Below are 23,319 nucleotides of genomic sequence, written 5' to 3' on the forward strand. Positions count from 1 at the left end.
AAATGTTGGTTATAGAGTTAGTCGCAAATGATGTTGAGATAGATAAATAACCAAAGAAAAAGGAATAGAAAGCCTCCTGTGGTAGACAATAAGGAGAACACAAAGTGAATAGAGGATAGTGGAGCTAAAGGTCTAGGCCAATACTGGATGCAAGATAATAGACGAAAGGACAGGGCAAACCATAAAGACTCGCGAGAAAACGCTGAGGTAAATCTGGAGCTAAGTTGAGTGCCCCACATATTATGGCAAGGATTACAATGAAACGCAATACGAAGACTTCCCAGGGAGGTCACCCATCCCAGTATTACTCTCGCTCCAGCACGCTTAACTTCGAAATTTAGATGGAACTTAATGCGCTAGTGTTGGTATGATCGCATGAGATGGAAGAATCTGAACTAGCAGCGGAGAAATGACACAAGATTATGTTCCTGGATTACTATACGTTACGTGAGGGGTATTATAAAAAGGATTTAAGAAAGACAAGAAGGATTAGCTAACTGCTAACTGACGACGCATTCAAATGCCACAGCTCTTCAACATAGAACCAATTAATGAGAGGAAAACCGCAGAATGACTATATGGGCCAGTAGGCAAGGGAATTTCGACACCACTTGGCAGCCAATTCTGAGGGAGAAAAAGCAAAACCCATAAAGGTAAGGGTACTAATTGATATAATTTATGGAAGCCAGGAAGTAATACCCAAAGTCGGAAATTCCATAATATGACCAGGACTACAAGACTCATTCCACACTCCATCGATAGATGACTCTAAAGGGAATGTTACCCGTGGATTAACGATATTGGCCCCTGCTCCTTTGATCAAAGTCTACCTACTCATCCGAGAAGGTATAAAATTGTAGGGTGAAGAAATGGTAAGACCTTACGGAGTCCCCAAAGCTATTATTCCAGGCAAAGAAGCCCAAGTTACAATTAACTACTGAGAGATGCAACGATAGGTTAAGCCAAACTATTGAGATGGAATTGGTACTATGGGTGACATAATACATGGCCACGATTGGGACAAAGAGCTCCCCCGACATCGAGTGTAGGATAAGGGAGAAAAAGGTAGGGTAAAACATGAGGACTAGCGAGGTAACGCTAGGATACTTCTTGTACCCTCTCATATTCTTGTAAAGGTAAATAATGACATAAGATAATGTGTCTAGAGGATTACAAGCGGGGGTAAGGGAAATTGTGAAAGGGTCTAAGTAAAACTAGAAGAACTAACTAGTTACTACAGGATGACGAGCTTATATGCCAAAATTTCTTCGGAATTATACCAAATCATGTTAGAAAAAGCAAAGAACGACTACGAGAGCCATTATATGAGGGGACTGCATCATTATTCGGTAGCCAACCCTAAGGATTGGAAAAAAAGAGGGGAAGAAGGACCCAAATGATCGAATGCGAATTAAAGTTCTGAAAAGAGTCGAGAAGAACTATATGAGGCTAACGGTTCCCAAATTATCAACGTCATTATGAACCTATTTTATACTCTGTAAGAGTAGGGTGCTATACGGGTTATTGCGAGTAGGCTAACAAATCAGCTCATTTGCTTTCAAATAAAACCACCTATGCAGTTGGAACTAGGTGAAGTTATAAGACAAGGAGGTAATAAGGTTCCGTGAGGTTTCCCTAGCTAATATCTTAGATAGAGGGACTTCAATTATGATTAACGTCTAGAGATCAGTCCAAGAAAAGCTCGGAGCACAGATAGGTCTTCGTACTGCATTTTTCCTTGAGCTGCTAAATCGACTAAGCATACTATTATATGGTTGGCTTTAAGAGTAACTGAGATGATCGTCCACTACTTATTGAGTTTAACTACCATAATGGTTACCACTCTGGTATCCCAATGACTCCGTACAAGACTGGTAGAGTAAGACGTGTAAGTCCCCTATTAGATGGGTAGATATTAGAAAGACTAAGCTAAAAATGCCCCGACATGATTAAGCAAGCTATTGACTAAAAGCCCAGAGTCGGCAGGAATGATATACAGATAATCAACATCGACATCAGAGTTCAAACTGATGATTGGATGTTCATAGTAGGGTCACCTAGAAAAGAAAACTTAACCCAGAATATGTTAGACTGTATCAAGTTATTCATAAGGTGGGCAACGTGGCTGGTAAGTTGAGCTTACCACCTCATTTGGAAACTATACGCTCAGTCCCTCAAATAGGAATGCTTCGCAAAGATACTGATGAACCACCCAGGGTATATTCCATAGATGAGGTCCAGGAGATAGAATCCTATGAGGAAAAACCAATCGCCATATTAGATTGGCAAATGGGAAGATTTTAGACTAAAGATGTGCCTTTCGTCAAGATACAGTGGAAAAACCAAAACCAGAAAGAGAATGACCGGGGAAACTGAAGAGAACATGAAACATAAGTATTCACACATATTCTCGACGTCAGCAGGTAACCCCAACTCCTGAAATTCATATATTAAGTACTTGGATAGAAGTAGGTGTTATGGAAACAATAAAAAAAATCTCCCTATGATTTGTATAATGTGCTAAGGAAAGTTTTGTTTAACATTCGGGGATGAATGTTCTAAAGGGGGGAAGGATGTTACACCCCACACTTTTAAACGTGGAATGTCTCATAAGTTCCTTAGACATTATCATATGAGCCGGATACGCTACGATACTATCTAATGACTCTAAGGAAGTGAGAATGTGATACCCCATAGTAGAAAAGGTTGGAAATGGAGTCATAAGAATCCGGAGGGAATTAGAGGTCAAGTAATGAGTAGTAGGACTCGATTTACCTACATAAGTTATTAATGTAAAAGTCATATATACTTGAGCTACTGGAGGACATACCAAGCCTGCGTAGCATGGGTGACATAGGCTCTTAAAATAAGGTGAGATGATGAACCTACGAGAGGGAGCAAAAACTAGTTTCTGAACTTATGAAAGTGAAGCAAGCAGGTGACTCACCTGCCTTCTTGGGGGGTGGACCCTGCTACCATATGGTGGCATGTGATAGGCCACATGAGCCTAGGTGGCGTCGTAGGGGGCTCCCACGTGTCACCCCTAAGGGGATGCCATGTAGCACCTTCTCAAGAGGGGTAGATATGTGTGTTTGGATAACTATTAAGTCATTCTTATTCCATTTGAAGCTGCAACTCCAACAACCAAAATAAGAGAGAAATGTGAGAGAAAGGCAGCCATGGGTTTGGAAAATTAAAGGTAAGTTTTCCAATTTTCCTCCATGAATTAATTATCTACGATGTTCCTCAACCACATGGAGGTGTATATATGTATCTTACAATGTCTACGGAATTAATTCTTCAGCTTGGAACTTGAGAGAAAGTTGAAAGAACAAAGAGAGAAATCGTTAAAAAACTAGTTAACAAACCTATTTTTGGAAGGGACAATTATTAGTAATATTGGTATAACTTCTTATGTACAGCTTCGTTTTGGGTGATTTAATAGGTTTTCGAAAGGTATTTCATAGGTATATAACTTTAATTTCTTTAAAATCCAGTTTTGACTTTATCTTCTCAAAAAATTGTGATGAAGTGTAGAGGAGGTACTGCCCAGATTTTTGTTTTGGAAATCTTACACGTACTGCTGTTGGTATTTTGGGCATATATTTTCATACAGAATTGATGTAGGGTTGATTCGAAATTGTATGCGACCCTAAGACACATGTATATAACTTTCATGGAGTACATAAATCCTGTTTCCCTCAATTACCCCTTCGAAACGAAGTGACAAGGTAAAACAGTAAGCTATCCAGAATTCACGTTTTGACAGTTTTGAGTGAGTTGTTTGGGGTTTGTATTGTGTAATATTGGTTTGGTTGGCTGTAGGTATTAGGAGTGGAATTGGAAATTTAGATAGGGCACATTATAGGGGAGGTGCTGCCCAATTTTTGTTAATGCCTTACCTAATTAAAGAACTTGTCGAAGAGACGGGCAAGGAAATAGATTCCAGGAATGCTAAGGTGCAACTTAAGATGCTGGAAAGCTAAAAGTGGTTGATATTCATATTACTTTCATGTTGAATAGGTTCAAAGGACGACGAGGTGAATAGAATAAAGAGTAACTCACAAGAGGTATGTGAAGCATCTCTTGGTATGTTTTTGGTATAGGTATGTAAAGCCTATTTTTTCTCTTTTGACATGTCTTAAATGTAAGCAGGATATGATAGGTAATTCCATTCCCAGGTTCTTAATATGACTTCAGGACCCTCACTCACTTTTGAAAGTTAAACTTTAAAGTAGTAAGCTGCTATATTCGAGTCTTCTATATAATTGTATAATAATTAATTCGACTAAGCTCTTGCTTGTAAAAAGAAAGGCTCTAAGATAACCAATGCTCGGACTGCTATAAGATATTTCACATTGGTATATGTATAAGATTTCCAAAAACTCCTTTTTACATAGTCCTTAGTGACAGTTAGAGAGTATACATCAAATACCTTCTGCCCTGATCCCCAGGTGATGGTTTACTTGATGACTTCATTGAGTCTCAGATAATGATTTAAACTGTGTTTTGTTTCTCACTACTCCACTCGTGTATACTGTACACTTCTTCTCCGAGTCCCAGGCCAGTTATCAAATTCATGCAATTCACTGCATTGTTCACTGAGTCCCTCGCTAGAGGGCCAGCATCGTTATGTATATATATGATGATGGTATATGGTAATAAAGTGATGATGGCCTGGGGCCTGATACTGATACTATGGTAATGTGTTGTAATAAGGTGACGATAGCCTAGGGCCTGATAGTGATACTATGATAATGTGTTGTAATAAGGTGGCGATGGCACGGGGCCTGATACTGATACTACATATATGATTCACCGGACCCCAGACGGGGCCGGCTATATTGAAAATTTGAGCATGCATGTTTTTATGATTCACAGAGTAGTGGTACATGTTTCTGATATGATAATTGGTTCTCCTGCTTCTCTATTTTGGATATACCTCCAGTTGTACTATGTTACGTTTTACATACTCAGTACATATGTTGTACTGACTCCCTTTCTCGGAGGGCTGCGTTCATACCCGCAGGTACAAATATAAGTTTTGGGAGTCCGTCAGCTTAGGATTCCATGCAGCTCATCTAGAAAAGGCTCCATTGTATCGAGGCCTAGTTTTTGATACTGTCCACTGATGTATAGAATTGTTTTGTCCATTCGGGGGTATGGTAGGGGCCCTATCCCGCCATATGTTGTCATTTATATTTTTAGAGGTCTGCAGACATGTATATGTGGGTTGTGTATGTCAGTTTGATTCAGCTGGGTCTACCTGATATATGATATATGTGATTATGTTATGGCAGCCTTGTCGGCTTGCTTCCCGTATCATATTATGATACAAACAAAAAGGGCTCTAGGTTTATGAAAATGTTATCACCCAGTGGGCCTCTGTTACATGATATTGTCTTATTTACGATTCAATGTGACCACAGCTAATAGATATGTGTACGAAGGGTCCAGGTCGGACCCCAGTCGCGGCCTACGAGGTTGGGTCATAACAAATATCAACAACCCTTGACTTTTCAGCATCTTAAGTTGCACCCAAGTATTCATAGAACCCATTCTCTTGCTCGTCTTCTCAACTAGTTCTTTAGTTAGTTAAGGTGTTAATGAAAATCGGGCAGCACCTCCCCTATAATATGTCCTATACGAATTTCCAATTAGATACCTAATCACTAAATCCAAACAAAAACAACAACCTGCAGCTCATATACAAACAAAACATGGCAATATTACGCAACATAAGCTCCAAACAACTTGCTGAAAATTATGATACCAAAATAGGGTTTCTAGTCTTTATTTCGCAAAACCTTTAATTATATGAAATGAGAGGTCGTATGGATGAAACCAGCAGCACCCATAACTCTTTTATAATAATTTTAGGCCCTGAAACTCACCACCACACAATTGCAGCAGCACACCACAGGCACAACAACTTGCTTCGAGTACAATTTAACTATAGCGACTCCAATTTAGTTTACTTCGAATCGTCGAGCATATTTATGGAATTTGCTTATTTACAGATACTTACACAATGTCTAATATACTTCATAACAACACCATAAACTCCAAATTGAAGGGAAAGGTCTTACTTTGCCTGAAATTGGCCAAAACTCGCCAAACTAGCCTCGGAAGTTCCTTGTCGTGCTGAAACTTTAGCGGACTGTTTGTATCACTTCTTCGCTGTCCAAAAATTGAAATTTATTGTTATTAAACACCTTCATATCGCCTTGGGATACCCTAAATAATTAATTCATGGAACGAAATCAGGCCTTACCCCTCTTGTTGCTCAAACCCGTAAGTCCCCTCCCTTGTGCTCCTAGCATTTTTCTCTTTTTCTTTCTTACCTTTCTAGGCATAAAGCTGAAGAGATGATTCTATAGACATCGTAACATACATATATACATCTTCATGTGGTTGAGGAACACCGTAGATAATTAATTCATGGAGAAAAATTAGAAGCTTACCTTTTTTCCTTGTTGCCGCCATACTACTCTCTCTTAGTCTTTAGGTTTCTTTTTTTTATTTTTTCAAGATCTTGGCTGAGAAATGACTTAGTAGTCATCCAAAAACACATTTATACACCTCCTTAGGAGGTGACACATGTAATCCCCATAGGGTGATATGTGTCTAGCCCCTATTAGGTCACATTTCCATGCCGTGCTTCTAAGGCTGCCACATGGAAGGTGGGGTATACCCCTCTAAGAAGGTAGGTGGGTCAGCTGCTTGCTTCAGCTACTTCCATATGGCACCTCCTCCTGCTACCACGTGGCACCCTCCTCTTGCTGCCATGTGTCGTTCTCTTCTCTTCCTTGTGGGTTCGTAATCTCATCTCATTATAAGAACCTATGTAATCCTTGCCACGTAAGCTTGTTATGTACTCAAGTAACTTAAGTATGTAAGACTCCTAAGTTAGTATCTTACGTAGGTAAATTGAGTCCTACAACTCATTACTTGGCCTCCAACTCCTTTCGACTTCTTATGACCTTATTTCCACCCTTTTGCTACTATGGGGTATCGCATTCTCCCTTGTTTAGAGTTGTTTAATAGCGTTGTAGATTATTCGTCTCTCTTGATAACTTCTAAGAGGCTTTGAGACATTCCGAGCTCAAGAGTGTGTGGGGTGTAACATTGATGAAGTTAGGTCGGAGAATTTCTGTCAAAATTGAGAATGACCACCATTACTGGACCTCCAATGAGAGTAGTCACCTATATCTGTCCTTGCCCTCTTAGTCTTTCTAGCCCTTTCCTTAAGCTTCTCTTCCTTAATTTTTTGAGCATGTGTCATCAACCTTGAGATATCTATCTCCTTAATCAATATGACGTTTTTTACATTCTTTGACCACCATTTTTGAAACGCCAGAAACAAACTTGCTCATACGAGCTCTAGAGTCAGCTACTATTGTCGGAGCATACTTAGGAGATAACATCTGAAATAAGGATTCAGGAGAAAAGTATAATAATCAATAAATCACTGTACATGCATCTTATGAAATGAAATCATGCATATCATCATCATATATCGTACTTGGCCCATTTTGGGACTCGGTGTCACAATTATGTCATTATATCATCATATGCATATATATACCATACCCGGTCCTCTAGCAAGGGACTTGGTGAATAGAGTAGTGTAAACTTATACCGTACCCGTCCTATTATGGGACTTAGTGTCATAACCATATCATCATAACATCATATCATCTTATACTATACTCGGCCCTTTAGTAAGGGACTCGGTGAATAATATAGTAAAACTATGCATGACAACATACCCAACCTAGGACTCGGTGAAAGAAGTAATAACAGTATGCACGAGCAGAGTAGTAAGTAACCATATACAAATTAAATCTTCATCTGAGACTCAATAGAATAAGTGGAATAAACTCGCACTTCAGTATTAAAGGCGATAATCATATTAAATACCCTTTGAATGTAACTATGGACCATATCAAATGGAGCCTCAATAATCATAGACATGTATCAAGATAATGCGAAATAACTTATGGAATTAGAGACATTTGTCATCGTAGAGTCTATAAGAATATGGGCTTATACATCTAACTATTATTCAACATATAGAAGGCCAGAGGGCAATAGCTCAACTACTTTAAGTGTTTTAATGTCAAAAAGTGAATAAGAGTCATGAATCAGACTCGAAACTTATGAACAGAATTACCCCAAAGCTCATATCATATATCACTTATAGCTAAGACATGCCAAAAGAAAAAAGGGACAGTTTTACATACCAGTTAGGGTCAACCGTACCCAAGCTTGCTTTGTTACCCCTTTAGCCTATTTAATACGAAAGTAACTCTATTATTAATAAAATTCGACTTTCCAACTTATAAATCTACAAACAATCACTTATAAAAATCATTTGTTCATTCACACTTCTCGATTAGTATTTTGATTAGTTAAGAATTTAATGGAAATTGGGCAGAATTTTCCCTATATAACTCGCCTAACCTGAACTTCCAATTAATTTCCGATTTGCACAAAAACACCAAAAACAATGACCCCCATCCACTTCCAATAAAACTACTTCAATATCTTTTCAATACAAGTTCTAAAGAGCCCACCCAAAACTATGACATCAAAATATGATTTTCAATCTTTACTTTGCAAAATCACAACCACACAGAAAGGAGCATAATGTTATTGTGAAAAACAACACCTATACTCATCTATAACTATATTTCCAGCCCTTCAACATACACAAAATACCTTCAAATACAATACAATAATAATAACAACACTAATCAAACTTTAATCCAATTAGAACAACTCCAATTCTGTTAAAGTTGAGATTATGATTCTTATGATGAAAGTTATGATGATGATCAAAGCTAAGATCGAAGAAGTTATTATGGTGTGATAAGTCCAATTTTCATACAATCATGTTATAAGATGGTGATAAGGACAATTCTTACCGACATTATGGATTCTTATGATTCACTAAGTTAATAAGCTATTCTAAATATGCTTTATAAAGATGGATTGATAGGCAGTTACTATCCTTCCCTATTATATTATGATCATATTTCATGAGTTTCCGTTGGGATATTAACTAAGCATCGAGATGAATTGTAGGTGGGGTTCAGTCCGGTAATGCAGTTAGTTATCCAAGGAAATCCTAGTAGAAACCTAAAGTCTCAAACGACATTGTCCGCATAAGATTGCCTTTATGGCCAAGCTAGTAGATCTACATATAACACGGTGGAATTGAGTTAAGTATCATGATGGAGTATACCCTGGAAAGGTAGCCTCTCTTTTCTCGATGATGATTTCATCGGATTCCATATAATAGCTCACATGGTCTTAGATGTCGGTTAAAGGTCTTATCCCATAACAGTTGAAGTTAACCTATGAGTTATGTGATAAAGTTTTATGATGTGCATTGACCATGAGTTTCATATGTTTTCAAATGATTTTAAGCCTTACTCATGTTCATTTTGATTGGTCATGCATCTTATGGCATATTGATTATGTTCGTTTACTTGTTCATGCATACCTGATAAGATTTCAATTAGGGATAAAGCCAATTGAAATCAAATATGGAATTAAACAAGATAAATTAAGATAAATGAGAACTAAAGAATGAGAAGAGAAGAAAGAAAGGCTAAATGAATCTATAATTAACCAAGGAGGAAGAGAAACTGGATTCAATAGAAAAGAGAAACTTACTTGAAATCCACACATAAGTGACTCAATATGAAATCAAGGGCAAAAAGTCTTTAATCAACAATGAAAATTCAGCCATCACTAATTTAGATTTAGCTACACTAATCTAGACTCACCTAAAGGGAATTCACCCTTAAACTACGCTCTTTAAAGAGTTTCTTCATTCAATATCAAAAATCTCTCTTCCAAATTAAAAAAGACTACTATTTATACCAAGAAATAAAAAGGACACTTTCTTTTATAATTTTACCCGTAATGAGATAAGGGCCTTGTTTGATTTCCTTCTTTTGTGAACTCTTGAATTTATAAGATGGTAATTGTTATGAGGACTTAACCTTGAGGGCCTTCTAAAACATACCCTCTGAAGTTAGCTTATGACTGGGTTTTATTGATCATAGACACTCATACGACTCGTCTTGTTGAGTCGTAGGGTGTCATCTGTGGTTTGTTCTGGAAGAACCCTTGGCAATCACTCTACAACTCACTCTTATGAGTTGTAGAATTCTCAAAGATTCATAGAGTGATTCGTAAACTCGAGATCAGTTAATTTTTTTTGAGAATTTCTCCTTTGTTCTAACTTTCCAACTATTGGGGTCTTATAATATCTCTCCCTTAGGAACATTCGTCCTTGAATGAGATTAACTTATCATAGGGAAGACAGGGAGTGAGGACTAACAACCCAACATGATAATAATGACATGTTAAAATGCATAGATCATGAAAACTTCAATTTAACATAATCATGATATAAAAATCAACTTCATGAACATGCATGCATATGAATGACATAGGAGGAAAGAAATACGTAAGAGTTCAATTAGCTTGAATAAGAACAACTTAGACATTAGGCTTCAGTAGAGGGAAATAGGTACGAGTATCATTTTATCATATCTTCCTCTGCTTCCCAAGTAGCACTATCTACATATTGATTCCTCCATAATACGTTGATAGACGCAACTTCTTTATTTCTTAACTTCTTAACTTGACGGTCTAAGATTTCAACTTAAAATTCTTCATATCTCCCAATGGTATAATGGAATTCTGATTACCCACAAACTTTCTCAAGATACCGGGTGAACTATAGTTAAATTATGTAGAAAATTTAACTCATAATCCACCTTGCCAACATGTCTCAATATATTATAAGGTCCAACATGTCACGACCCAACCTTGTAGGCCGTGACTGGGGTCTGACCTGGACCCCCGTATACATAGCTATCACCTGTGGTCAAATTAAACTATAAATAAAATAATATCATATAACAGAGCCCCACTGGGCGATAACATTTTCATAAACCTGTAGCCCTTTTCGTTTGTATCACCACAAGGCTGCCATAGCATAATAACATATATCATATATCATGTAGACCCAGCTGAATCAAACTGATATACACAACCCACATATACATGTCTGCAGACCTCTAAAAATATAAATAACAACATATGGAAGGACAGGGCCCCTGCCGTACCCCCGAATGGACAAAACAATTTTATACATCAGTTGACAGTATCAAAACTAGGCCCCGATATAATGGAGCCTCTTCCAGTTGAGCTGCATGGAATTTTAAGCTAACGGACTCCCAAAACCTGTATTTGTACCTGTAGGCATGAACACAGCCCCCCAAGAAAGAGGGTCAGTACGACATATGTACTGAGTATGTAAAATGTAACATAATACACCGGAGGTATACTCGAAATAGAAAAGCAGGGGAACAAATTATCAAATCGAAGACATGTACCTATACTCTGTGAATCACAAAAGCATGCATGCTTAATTTATACAATTTAGCCGGCCCTTTCAGGGGTCCGGTGAATCACATCTATAGGACCATCATAGGCTCGACGCCATCACCACCTTATTACAATACATCATCATATATATACATACGTACCCGGCCCTCTGGTGAGGGGCTCGGTGAACAATGCAGTGAATTATGTACGATAACGTACCCGACCCGGGACTCGGTGAAAGAAAGGTTACAGTATACACAAGTAGAGTAGTGAGTAACTATATGCAATTTAAATCATTATCAGAGACTCGACAAAATAAGAAAGTTAAGCTTTTGTTTGAGGACCCGAGTAACGGTGTAGTCATCTCAAGTATCCTCTAAATGCCATTATGGGCTATCTCAAAAGTAATCTCGAGACCCTAGACATGTATTAACATAGGGCCAAATCATTTATGGAATCAAAAACACTTAGTGTCGTATAGTCTTTAAGACTTGGAGCCTGTACATTTGGTACCTTTTTCACATATAGAAGTTTCCAGGGAAATAGTTCAACTACTATCAGAGTTCGATATTCAAAAGTAAATAGGAGATGTTAAGAATAGAGTTACTTTAGAGCTCAGATCATATTCAACTTACAACTCAGACAAAGACATGCCCAAAAGAAGAAAGAGAATAAGTTTTATATAGTCTGTACTTTCCTTCAGGTGATCTTCATATACATTTTTCATACCCGTCCCATCATGGGGCTCGGTGAACCACTATGGCATCATAATCTCATTTTCGTACCAAATAAAAATCAAGGGAAATGAGAGATAGCTGTACGTACTTATACCAAAACATGCCAAGAGAAGCTTTACATACCTTTTATGAGTTACTCTTTATCCCGTTCGCCTCGTCGTCCTTTGAAACTATTCAACATGGAAGTAATGCGAATATCAACCATTCTTAACTTTCCAGCGTCTTAAGTTGCACCTTAGTATTCATGGAATCTATTTCCTTTTTCATCTCCTTAACTAGTTCTTTAATTAGTTAAGGCGTTAACAAAAATTGGACAGCCCCTCCCCTATAATGTGCCCTATCCAAATTTCCAATTTCACTCCTAATACCTACAGCCAACCAACAACAACAACCTTCAGTATATTTTTAAGCAGTTCACATCAACAATATACAACATAAGCTCCGAACGACTTGCTCAGAGCTATGATATCATAATAGGGTGTCTAGCCTTTATTTTATAACACCTTTAATTATACGAAAAGAGGGGTCATATGGATGAAAATAGAAGAACCCCTAACCATTTTAGAACATATTTAGGCCCTGCAACAAAACACCACACTCCTGAAGCAGCACCTCACAAGAACAACACTTTATTTCGACGACAATTCACCTCTAGCAACTCCAATTTATTTTGTTTCAAATGTCAAGCGTTCCTATGATATTTACACATTTACAGACACCTATAGGTCGTGTAAAATTCTCCATAACAACACCATATATCTCAAATTGAAAGAAGAAACCTTACCTTACCCGAAATTGGCCAAAACTGCCAAATTAGAACTCGAAAACTTTTCAAACTTGTTGAAATCGCGCGGACTACTTATTATCCATTTGGTGGTGCTCCAAGCCATGATTTGTAATTATTAACACCTTAATATCATGTCTAAAGCCTTACCAAAACGTGGGAGAATAAAAGCAAGCCATACCTTAACAAACGGCTTCCCAAACTTGCTGAAAATTAACTTCGAAAACCCCCTTAACGTGCTGAAAGTTGTGGACTGTTTGTGCCACTTCTCCGCTGAATTTCTTGATATAACACATAATTATACAACTTTTATATACCTTAAATAACTAATTCACAGAATGAAAGTCGGGGGCTCACCTTTTGGAGACCAAACCCGAAACCCTCTCTTTTTGGCTTTCCAAGTTTTCCTTCAACTTTTTCCTTTTTGTTCCAAGTGTAAAACTGAAACCATGGTTCCATAGGCATCCTAAGACACATATATACACCTCCAAATATTTAAGGAACACTGTATATACTTAATTTATGGAGCAAAAGTGGAAGCTTACCTTTGTTTTCCTTGTTGCCGCCATAATACTCTCTCTTAGTCTTAGGTTTGTTTTTTCCTTTTGTTGACGTTTTTGGCTGAAATTTTGGATAAGTAAATGACTTAAGAGTTATTTTAACATGTATATATGGTCTTCCTTGGAGGTGACACATGTCAGCCCCTTAGGGTGACATGTGTCGAGCCATGATTGGCTACTGTATCATGCTGCCAACTAGGGGCTGCCACGTGGCAGTAGGGTCCACCCCCCAAGCAGGTGGGTCACCTACTTGCTTGAGGTGCTTCCATGTGTCTCTTCTTCATTGGCTACCACATGTCTTCTTTTCTCGTTCCTCGTGGGTTCGTAATCTCGTCTTATTTTACGTATCTATGTAATCCGTTCTATGTAAGTTTCATATATCCTTAAGTAGCTCAAGTGCATACGACTTTTAACTTAGTAGCTTACGTAGGTAAATCGAGTCCTAAGACTCATTTATTATCCTCCAACTCTTTCCGGATTCTTACGACTCTATTTCCAACCTTCCCTCTCACGAGGTGTCACATTCTTCTTTCCTTAGAGTTGTTTGATGTGTGTGGATAGTAAGGGTCTTATGGACACTTTCAAGAAAACTAGGAACATGTTTCAGGGTTCAAAAGTGCGGGGTATAACACAACATATCTAAGACTCAATTTTCCTTTCTTACCAAAGCGCATTACACCCTTCATAGGTAAAACTTTCAAATAGACCTAATCATCCACCTTAAATTCAAGGTCTTTTTTCCTAACACCGAAATAGGAATTTTGATGACTTTGAGTCTTCTTCAATCTCTCCCTTATGAGTCTTACCTTCTCCATAGCATCTATCACCAAATTTGGAAAAATTAAGTCTATCTCACCTACTTCAAACCATCCCACCAGTGACCTACATCTTCTCCTATACAATGCTTCAAAAGAAGCTATGTGAATGCTAGTATGACAACTCTTATTATAGGAAAAATTAATTAACGATAAATGTTCATCCCAAATCTCTGTAAAATTGAGAACATACACCCTCAACATCCTCTAAAGTTTGGATCATTCTTTTAGCTTGACTATCGGTTTGAGGATAGAAAAAAGTACTTAACTTAACCTTTGTATCCAGACCATTTTGGAATGACTTCCAAAAGTGTGAAGGGAACTGAGTACCTCAATCGGATATAATGGACAAAGGAACACCATGAAGTCTTACCAACTCACGAACATACAACTTAGCATAGTCTTTGACACCATAAGAAGTCTTATAGATAGAAAATGAGTCGACTTAGTCATCCAATCTACAATAGCACAAATAGAATCATATTTCTTCTTAGTACAAGGCAAACCTATTACAAAATCCATATTCATATCTTCCCACTCCCAAGTAGGAATTTCAATGTCTTAGACTTGACATCCCGGTCTTTGATGCTTAACTTGAACTTAAAGGCAATTTGGACACTTAGCTATGAATTCTGCTATGTCTTTGTTCATGTCATTCCACCAATACACTTTCTTCAGATAACGATACATCTTGGAGGAACCCAAATGAATCAAATATTGAGAACTATGAGCCTTATCCAATATCAACTCTCTTAGCCCATCAGCATTAGGTACACACAATGGCCTTGATAATGAAGCACACCATCTCCCTCTTTGGAGAAAACCTCAATGGATTTATCGGCAGCTGACTTCTTCAACTCAAAAAACATTGGATGATGGTCTTGTTTGGTCTTAACATCCACCGCATGAGACGATTCCAAACCATTATGAATAAGAATACCTCCATCATTGGAGTCAACCAACCGCACACCTAAACATATCAATCTATGAACATCCTTCACAAATTCTCTCTTGCTTTCTTCAATATGTGCAAAACTACTTATGGACAATCTACTTAGTGCATCGACAATAACATTGTCTTAAATCGGATGGTACAATACACTCATGTAATAATCTTTCAATAATGCAAGCCACCTTGTTTGTCAAAGGTTCAAGTCCTTTTGATTAAACAAATATGGTAGACTTTTATGGTTGGTGAATATATCTACATGGACACCATAAATATAGTGTCTCCAAATATTCAAAACAAACACAACTGCCGCTAATTCACAGTCATGGGTTGGATAATTTCTTTCATGCACCTTAAGTTGCCTAGAAGCATAGGCTATCACCATACCATGTTGCATCAAAACACAACCAAGACCAACCCTTGATGCATCAAAATACACCATAAAACCATCGTACCCTTCTGGTAGAGTCAAAATAGGAGCGATAGTGAGACGATCCTTCAACTCTTGGAAACTCTTCTCACAAGATTTCTATTATACCCCACACTCTTGAGATCGGAGTGTTTCTTAAGCTTCTTAGAAGTTAGCATGTGAGCAGGATAATCTACGACACTATCAAATGACTCTAAAGAAGGGAGAATGGGATACCCTATAGTAGAGAAGGTTGGAAATAGAGTCATAAGAATCCGGAAGGAATTGGAGACCAAGTAATGAGGCATAGGACTCGATTTACCTACAGAAGCTACTAACTTAGAAGTATTACATACCTAAGTTACTTGAGGATATACCAAGCTTACAAAGTAGGGATTACATAGGCTCTTAAAATAAGATAAGGTTACTATCCCATAAGGAAGAGAAGAGAAGGACATGTGGCAGCCTAGGAAGGTGACACATGGCAGCACCTCAAGAAAGTAGGTGACCCACCTGCTTGAGGTCAAGTAGGTAACCCACCTGCTTGGGGGAGGTGGACCCCACTACCACATGGCAGTCCCTCAATGGACAAGCTGGCAAAATTTAAAAGCCAGCAATGGGCGGATAGAAGCCAAGATGATACCTGCGATAGTGTTGAGAATTATTGATAAGGTCCTTAAATAAGTATGACATCATAGAATGGGTGCATACAAAGTGGGTGAATACAATAAGGGAATTACTATGAGAACTGAAACATACTGTAAGGAATAGCCAGGCTATACTCGACAGAAGGTAAGATGTTAGTAACAAAGTTACTGACTACTAGTATTGTGGTTAACATTCAGGGACGAATGTTCTAAAGGGGGGAAGGATGTTACACCCCGTACTTTGGTACCTTAGAATTCTTCTTAAGCTTTTTAAGTTTCTGGGAAGCCTACTAAGTTTTTTTAAAAGTTATCATGCGCGGATACACTACGACACTATCAAACGACTCTAAGGAAGGGAGAATGTGATACCTGATAGTAGAGAAGGTTGGAGATGGAGTCATAAGAATCCGAAAGGAATTGGAGCCCAAGTAACGAGTCATAGGACTCGATTTACCTACGTAAGTTATTAATGTAAAAGTCTTATATACTTTACCTACCGGAGGACATACCAAGTCTACGTAGCACGGATTACATAGGCTCTTAAAATAAAGTGAGATGACAAACCTACGAAAGGGAGCAAAAACTAGTTTCCGAACTTATGAAAGCAAAGAAAGCAGGTGAAAAGCAAGCAGGTGACAAGTAGTTAGATGACAAGCAAGTAGGTGACACACCTAGGTGGGACCCACACTGTCACATGGCAGCATGTGACTGGCCGAATAAGTTGAGGTGGCACCCTAGGAGGCTGCCACGTGTAACCCTAGGGGGGATGCCATATGGCACCTTCTAAAGAGGTGTATATATATGTATTATGTGACTCTTAAGTTGTTCATTATCCAAAAATCAGCCAAGGAAGTTGAGAGAAAACGTGAGAGAAAGCTAGGCAGCCACGGATTGAAGAACCCGTTTTTAAAGGGGACTGCTGTTACTAATACTAGCATAACTCCTTGTGTAAAGCTTCGTTTTGAGTGATTCAAGATTTTTTGGAAAGGTATTTAATAGGTATATAACTTTCATTGAGGACACAAATCCGTTTTCCGTCAATTACCCCTTCGAAACTAAGTGACAATACGAGACGGTAAGCTGCCCAGAATTCACGTTTTGACAACTTTGGCGAGTTTTGGCCAATTTCGGGTAAGGTAAGGTTTCTTCTTTCAATTTGGAGTTTATGGTGTTTTTAAAAGGGTATTATATGTCGTGTAATTTGCTGGAAATGTAAAAACACGATAGAAATGCTTGACGTTGAAGACAATGTAAAATTGAAGTCGTCATAGTGGAATTGAAATCGAAATGAGGTGTTATGTGTGTGGAGGTTGCTGCTGGTTGTGTGGTGCGTGTTTCAAGGTATAAATATGTTCTAAATAAGGTGGGGGAGCTTCTGGTTGCAGCCAAACGCCCCCCCCCCCCGGCTTCGTACAGTTAAAGATTTTGCAAAATGGAAACTAGAAACCCTATTTTGATATCGTATTTTTGGGCGAGCCGTTTGGAGTTTATGTTGTCTATTAATGATGTGAATTACGTAAGCATATGTTACAGGTTGTTGTTGTTGGTTGGCTGTAGTATTTAGGGATCTAATTGGAAATTTGGATAGGGCACGTTATAGGGGAGGTGCTGCCCAATTTTCGTTAACGCATTAACTAATTAAAGAATTAGTCGAGGAAACGAACAAGGAAATAGATTCCATGAATACTAATGTGCAACCTAAGATGCTGGAAAGCTAAGAGTAATTGATATTCGTATTACTTTCATGTTGAATAGGTTCAGAGGACGATGAGACGAACGGGATAAAGAGTAACTCACAAGAGGTATGTAAAGCTTTCTCTTGGCATGTTTTGGTATAAGTTCGTACAACTATCTTTCTTTCCCTTGGCAAGTTTTAGCCTGAAGTGAATTGTGTGTGGAATGTGGGGATAGTTCCATTCCCAGGACTCCAAGTATGCCTCATAACCCCTATCCACTGTTCAGTATTAGAGTTCTTGTAAGGATTCAGTATTGCCTAGTAGGGCTTCTACGTGTTAAACAATAGTGTGTGGAAAGTTATCTCTCATTTCCATTGATATGTATTTGGTACGAAAATGAAATTATGATGACATAGTGGTTCACCGAGCCCCATGACGGGACGGATACGATATATGTATATGAAGATCACCTGGAGGAAAGTACAGACTATATAGAACTTATTCTCTTTCTTCTTTAGGCATGTCTTTATCTTAGTTGTAAGTTGAATATGACATGAGCTCCGAACATGGCTCATGATTCATAATTCGTGTTCACAGTTGAATGTTAAGACTCTTAAAGTAGTTAAGCTTCCATTCCTCAAGTATTCTATATACTGGGAAGTAGTATATGTAAAGTTATTCTTCCTCTCCTTTGGCACGACTTAGATGTAAGTGTTGTGTATATGAAGTTTGAAGTTATTCCACTCTTAAAACTCTGAAGGTGAGTTGAGACTCTTATTCACTTCCTACTGTTAGAACTCCTGTAACAAGCTGAGTCACTACTTTTCAAGTCTTCCATGCGATAGGAAGTGGTGCATGTAAAGCTTGTCTGTTCCTGCTTCGAAAAAGACTAGACTAAAGGTTCTATAGGACATGGATTTGGATATAGCCCCATTTATAGATTCTGGATGTAACTCATGACTTTTACCCACTTTTGAATGATAAGGGCCTTGAAGTAGTTGAACTACGACCCTTGAGCCTCCTATAGGTTGAATAGTGTTGGGATGTATAAGCTCCTATACCTAGGGGCTCTTGAACATGCTTTATGATGATATCTAAGGGATGTTCGATATGTTACAGAGCTTTGCGTGCACGTATATGCATTATGATATATATGGATCGGGGCCAGACATACCTCAGCACATTTTGCTATGTAAGGATCGGGTCGTACGTTCCACGACAGATTATGCATTATACGGATCGGGCCATCATACCTCGACATTATTATGCATTATACGGATTGGGCCGTCGTACCTCGGCAATGTTATATGAAATACGGATCGGGCCGTCGTTCCTTGGCATTATTATTATTGCATTATATATGGATTGGGCGGTCGTACTTCGACATTATTATGACATAATATATGGATTGGGCCATCGTTCCTCGACAGGTACTTGCTATATACATGGATCGGGCTGTACGTTCCACAACACTAATAATACATATGTGCTTATGATAACAGGATTATATAATTATTACACAAAGTCCCTGAACGGGCCGAGTGCAGTACGTGATAATAATGTGTATGACTTCATTTTATAAGATGCAGGTACAGTGAATTGTTAATTGTTATACTTGTTTCCTGCATCCCTACTTTAGCTATTATCTCAGTTATGGTATGTGATGCTTACATACTCGGTACATATGTCGTACTGACCCCCTTTTTCGGGGGGCTGCGTTTCATGCCCGCAGGTACAGACACAGGTTTTGGGAGTCCACCAGCTCAAGATTTCACTCAGAAGGTTTGGAGGAAGCTCCATCAATTCGGAGCCAAGCTTTGGTACCAAACCTCCGATGTATATATTTTGTTATTCAGGGGTACGGCGGGGGCCCTGTCCCGCCATATGTTGACATTACCATTCTTAGAGGTCTATAGTCACAAGTATGTGGGTTGTTTATGATTTTATTTCGGTTGTGCCTATACGTCATGTTGTAAATATTTTTACGTTATGGCAGCCTTGTCGGCTTGCAGGTCCCTTCATGACACGATACGAATGAAGAAGGCTACATGAACATGAAAAGTTTTAACCTATTGGGGTTTTTGGGGTGTTTTATCACCTTACCCATAGTTCAATTTGGTTATATTTGAAAGTTACGTATACGGGGGTCCAGGTCAGACCCCAGTCACAGCCTACGGGGTTGGGTCATGAAATACAGGTAATCTAAACTCCTAAATCAATGGTGTTGACGAGTAGGAGACCTATGGGTGACAACTGATACTGAGAATTCCTAAAATCCCAGTAAGACCTTATAAAATTAAATAATATTCGAGGACCAATATTTTAAAGGGGGGAAGGATGTTACACCCCACACTATTGAGCTCAGAATGTTTCTTAAGCTTCTTAAAAGTTAGCATGTGAGCCGGATAATATACGACACTATCAAATGACTCTAAGGAAGGAAGAATGGGATACCCCATAGTAGAGAAGGTTGGAAATAGAGTCATAAGAATTCGGAAGGAATTGGAGTTCAAGTAATGAGTTGTAGGACTCGATTTACCTACGGAAGCTACTAACTTAGAAGTATCGTTTCATCATATCCGCCTCCACTTCCAAGTAGCACTTTCTACATGTTGATTCCTTCATAATATTTTGATGGATGAAACTTCTTTGTTTCTTAACATCTTAACTTGCTGGTCTAAGATCTCCATTGGAACTTTTTCATAAGTCAAATTCTTTTTAATACTCACATCTCCCAATGGTATAATGGAATTTGGATCACTCACAAACTTTCTCAACATAGATACATGAAGTACCAAGTGAGCCATAGTTAATTCAAGTGGAAAATATAACTCATAATCCACCTTGCCAACACGTCTCAATATCTTATAAGTTCCAACATACCTAGGACTCAATTTTCCTTTATTACCAAAGCACATTACATGTTTCATGGGTAAAACTTACAAACAGACACAATCAATCACCTCAAATTCAAGGTCTCTTTTTCTAACACTGGAATAGAACTTTTGATGAATTGGAGCATTCTTCAATCCCTTCCTTATAAGTCTTACCTTATAAATAGCATCTATCGCCAAATTTGGACCAATAAAGGTTATCTCACCTACTTCAAACCCTTCCATCGGTGACCTACATCTTCTCCCATATAATGCTTCAAAAGAAGCCATTTGAATCCTAGAGTGATAACTATTATTATAGGCAAACTCAATTAATGGAAAATGTTTATTCCAACTCCCTTTAAAATCTATAACACACTCCCTCAACATATCCTCTAAAGTTTGGATCATTTTTCGACTTGACCGTTGGTTTGAGGATGGAAAGTGGTACTTAACTTAACCTTTGTGCCGAGACACTTTTGGAACGACTTCCAAAAGTGTGAATTGAATTAAGTATCTCAATCTGATATAATGGACAAGGGAACATCATGAAGTCTTACCAACTCACAAACATACAACTTAGCATAATCTTCGGCACCATAAGAAGTCTTAATTGGTAGAAAATGATCCAACTTAGTCATCCAATCTACAATAACCCAAATGGAATCATGTTGCTTCTTAATAAGAGGCGAACCTGTTACAAAATCCATATTCACATCTTTCCACTTCCAAGTAGTAATTTCATTGTCTTAGGCTAGAACTCCCTATCTTTGATGCTCAACTTTAACTTATAGGCAATTTGGACACTTAGCTAAAAATTCTGCTATGCCCTTCTTCATGCCATTCCACCATTAATCTTCTCTCAAATCAAGATATATATTGGTGGAACCTGGATGAATCGAATATTGAGAACAATGAGCCTCATTCAATATTAACTCTCTTAGCCCATCAACATTAGGTACACACAACCAACCTTGATAACGTAGCACACCATCTCCCCCTTTGGAGAAAGCCTCAATGGCTTTGTCAGAAACCGATTTCTACAACTCAACCAATATTGGATCATGGTCTTGTTTGGCCTTAACATCTGCCATAAGAGACAATTTTGAACCATTATTGTTACACCCCACATCTTTGAAATCGGAAGGTTCCTTAAGTTACTTAGAAGCTAGTATGTGAGCCACATAAGTTACGACCCTATTGAACCACTCTAAGAAGGGAGAATGTGACACCCCATGGTAGGGGAGGTTGGAAATAGGGTCAAGAGAAGTCGGAGGGAGTTGGAGGCCAAGTGATGAGTCGTAGGACTCGATTTTCTTACATACGTCCCTAACTTAGAACTTTTACATACTTAAGCTATTTTAGTATATACCAAGCTTGCGTAGCACGGATGACATAGGCTCTTAAAATAAGATAAGAATACGAACCCACAAGGAGGAAAACAAATTGTGCGAGGCAGCCAATGGGAGGGTTACACGTGGTAGCACCTAAGCAAGAAGGTGAACCACCTGCTTAGGGTCAAGTAGGTGACCCACCTGCTTGGGGGAGGTGGGCCCCACTGCCACGTGGCATCCCCTCCTTCCGTGCATTGGTGCGGTGGCCCAATAGGGGCTGGACACTTGTCACATCTTAGGGCTGACACGTGTCACACCCCAAGAACACATATATGTATGGATATGTATCATATACTCCATCTTCCTTCATCAAATTTCCAGCAAAAACAAGCATGAATAAACCCTAAAAGTGGAGAGAAAATTGCGACGGCTTGGGAGAAAAATAAGGTAAGTCCCGATTTCGTTCTGTAAATTAATTATCTACCGTATACCACGGTGATATGGAAGTATTAGTAGTATAAAATTAGAGTTCGTTGCATCCAAAAAACGGACAGCAAGCTGCCACGATGGCTCAGCCCGCTAAAAAATTCCGATGCGCGATTTCGGTGAGTTCTAGCCAATTTCAGGAAAGGTAAGGTCTTCCCCTCTAATTTGAAGTTTATAATGTTATTATAGGATGTATTACACACCTATTGGGCTGCTGGAAGTTGGGTAAAAGTCGTGGAAGGTTCGACATTAGAGATAAATGAATTTGGAATCGCTATAGTTGAATTGTAATCGAATAACGCGTTGTGCTTGGGGTATGTGATTTTTGGTCGTGTGGTAGTGTGTTGTGATGCTGGAAAATGATTTAATGAGGGCGTGGGATCTTCTTCTTGCAGCCACACGACCCTCCGCTTTGTACAATTAAAGAATTCACGAAAAGGAGGATAAAAACCCAATTTTTGGTATTGTAGTTTTGAATGAGTTGTTTGGGGTTTATATTGTGTAATGTTGCTATAATATACATATATATGAGCTTCTGGTTGTATTGTTGGTTGGAAGTAGGTGTTAAGGAAATGATTGTAAATTTGGACAGGGCACATTAAAGGGGAGGTGCTGTCAAATTTCCGTTAACACCTTA

The 23,319-nt window shown here is 38.5% G+C and overlaps 1 pseudogene; it reads right to left on the reverse strand.

The window, feature by feature from the left end:
• Positions 1-259: 259 nt before the first annotated feature.
• Positions 260-379, reverse strand: LOC129883890 (5S ribosomal RNA; annotated as a pseudogene).
• Positions 380-23,319: the final 22,940 nt, after the last annotated feature.

This window comes from Solanum dulcamara, chromosome 3 (genome assembly GCF_947179165.1).
Source record: "Solanum dulcamara chromosome 3, daSolDulc1.2, whole genome shotgun sequence".
In the NCBI taxonomy this organism is placed as follows: Eukaryota; Viridiplantae; Streptophyta; class Magnoliopsida; order Solanales; family Solanaceae; genus Solanum; species Solanum dulcamara.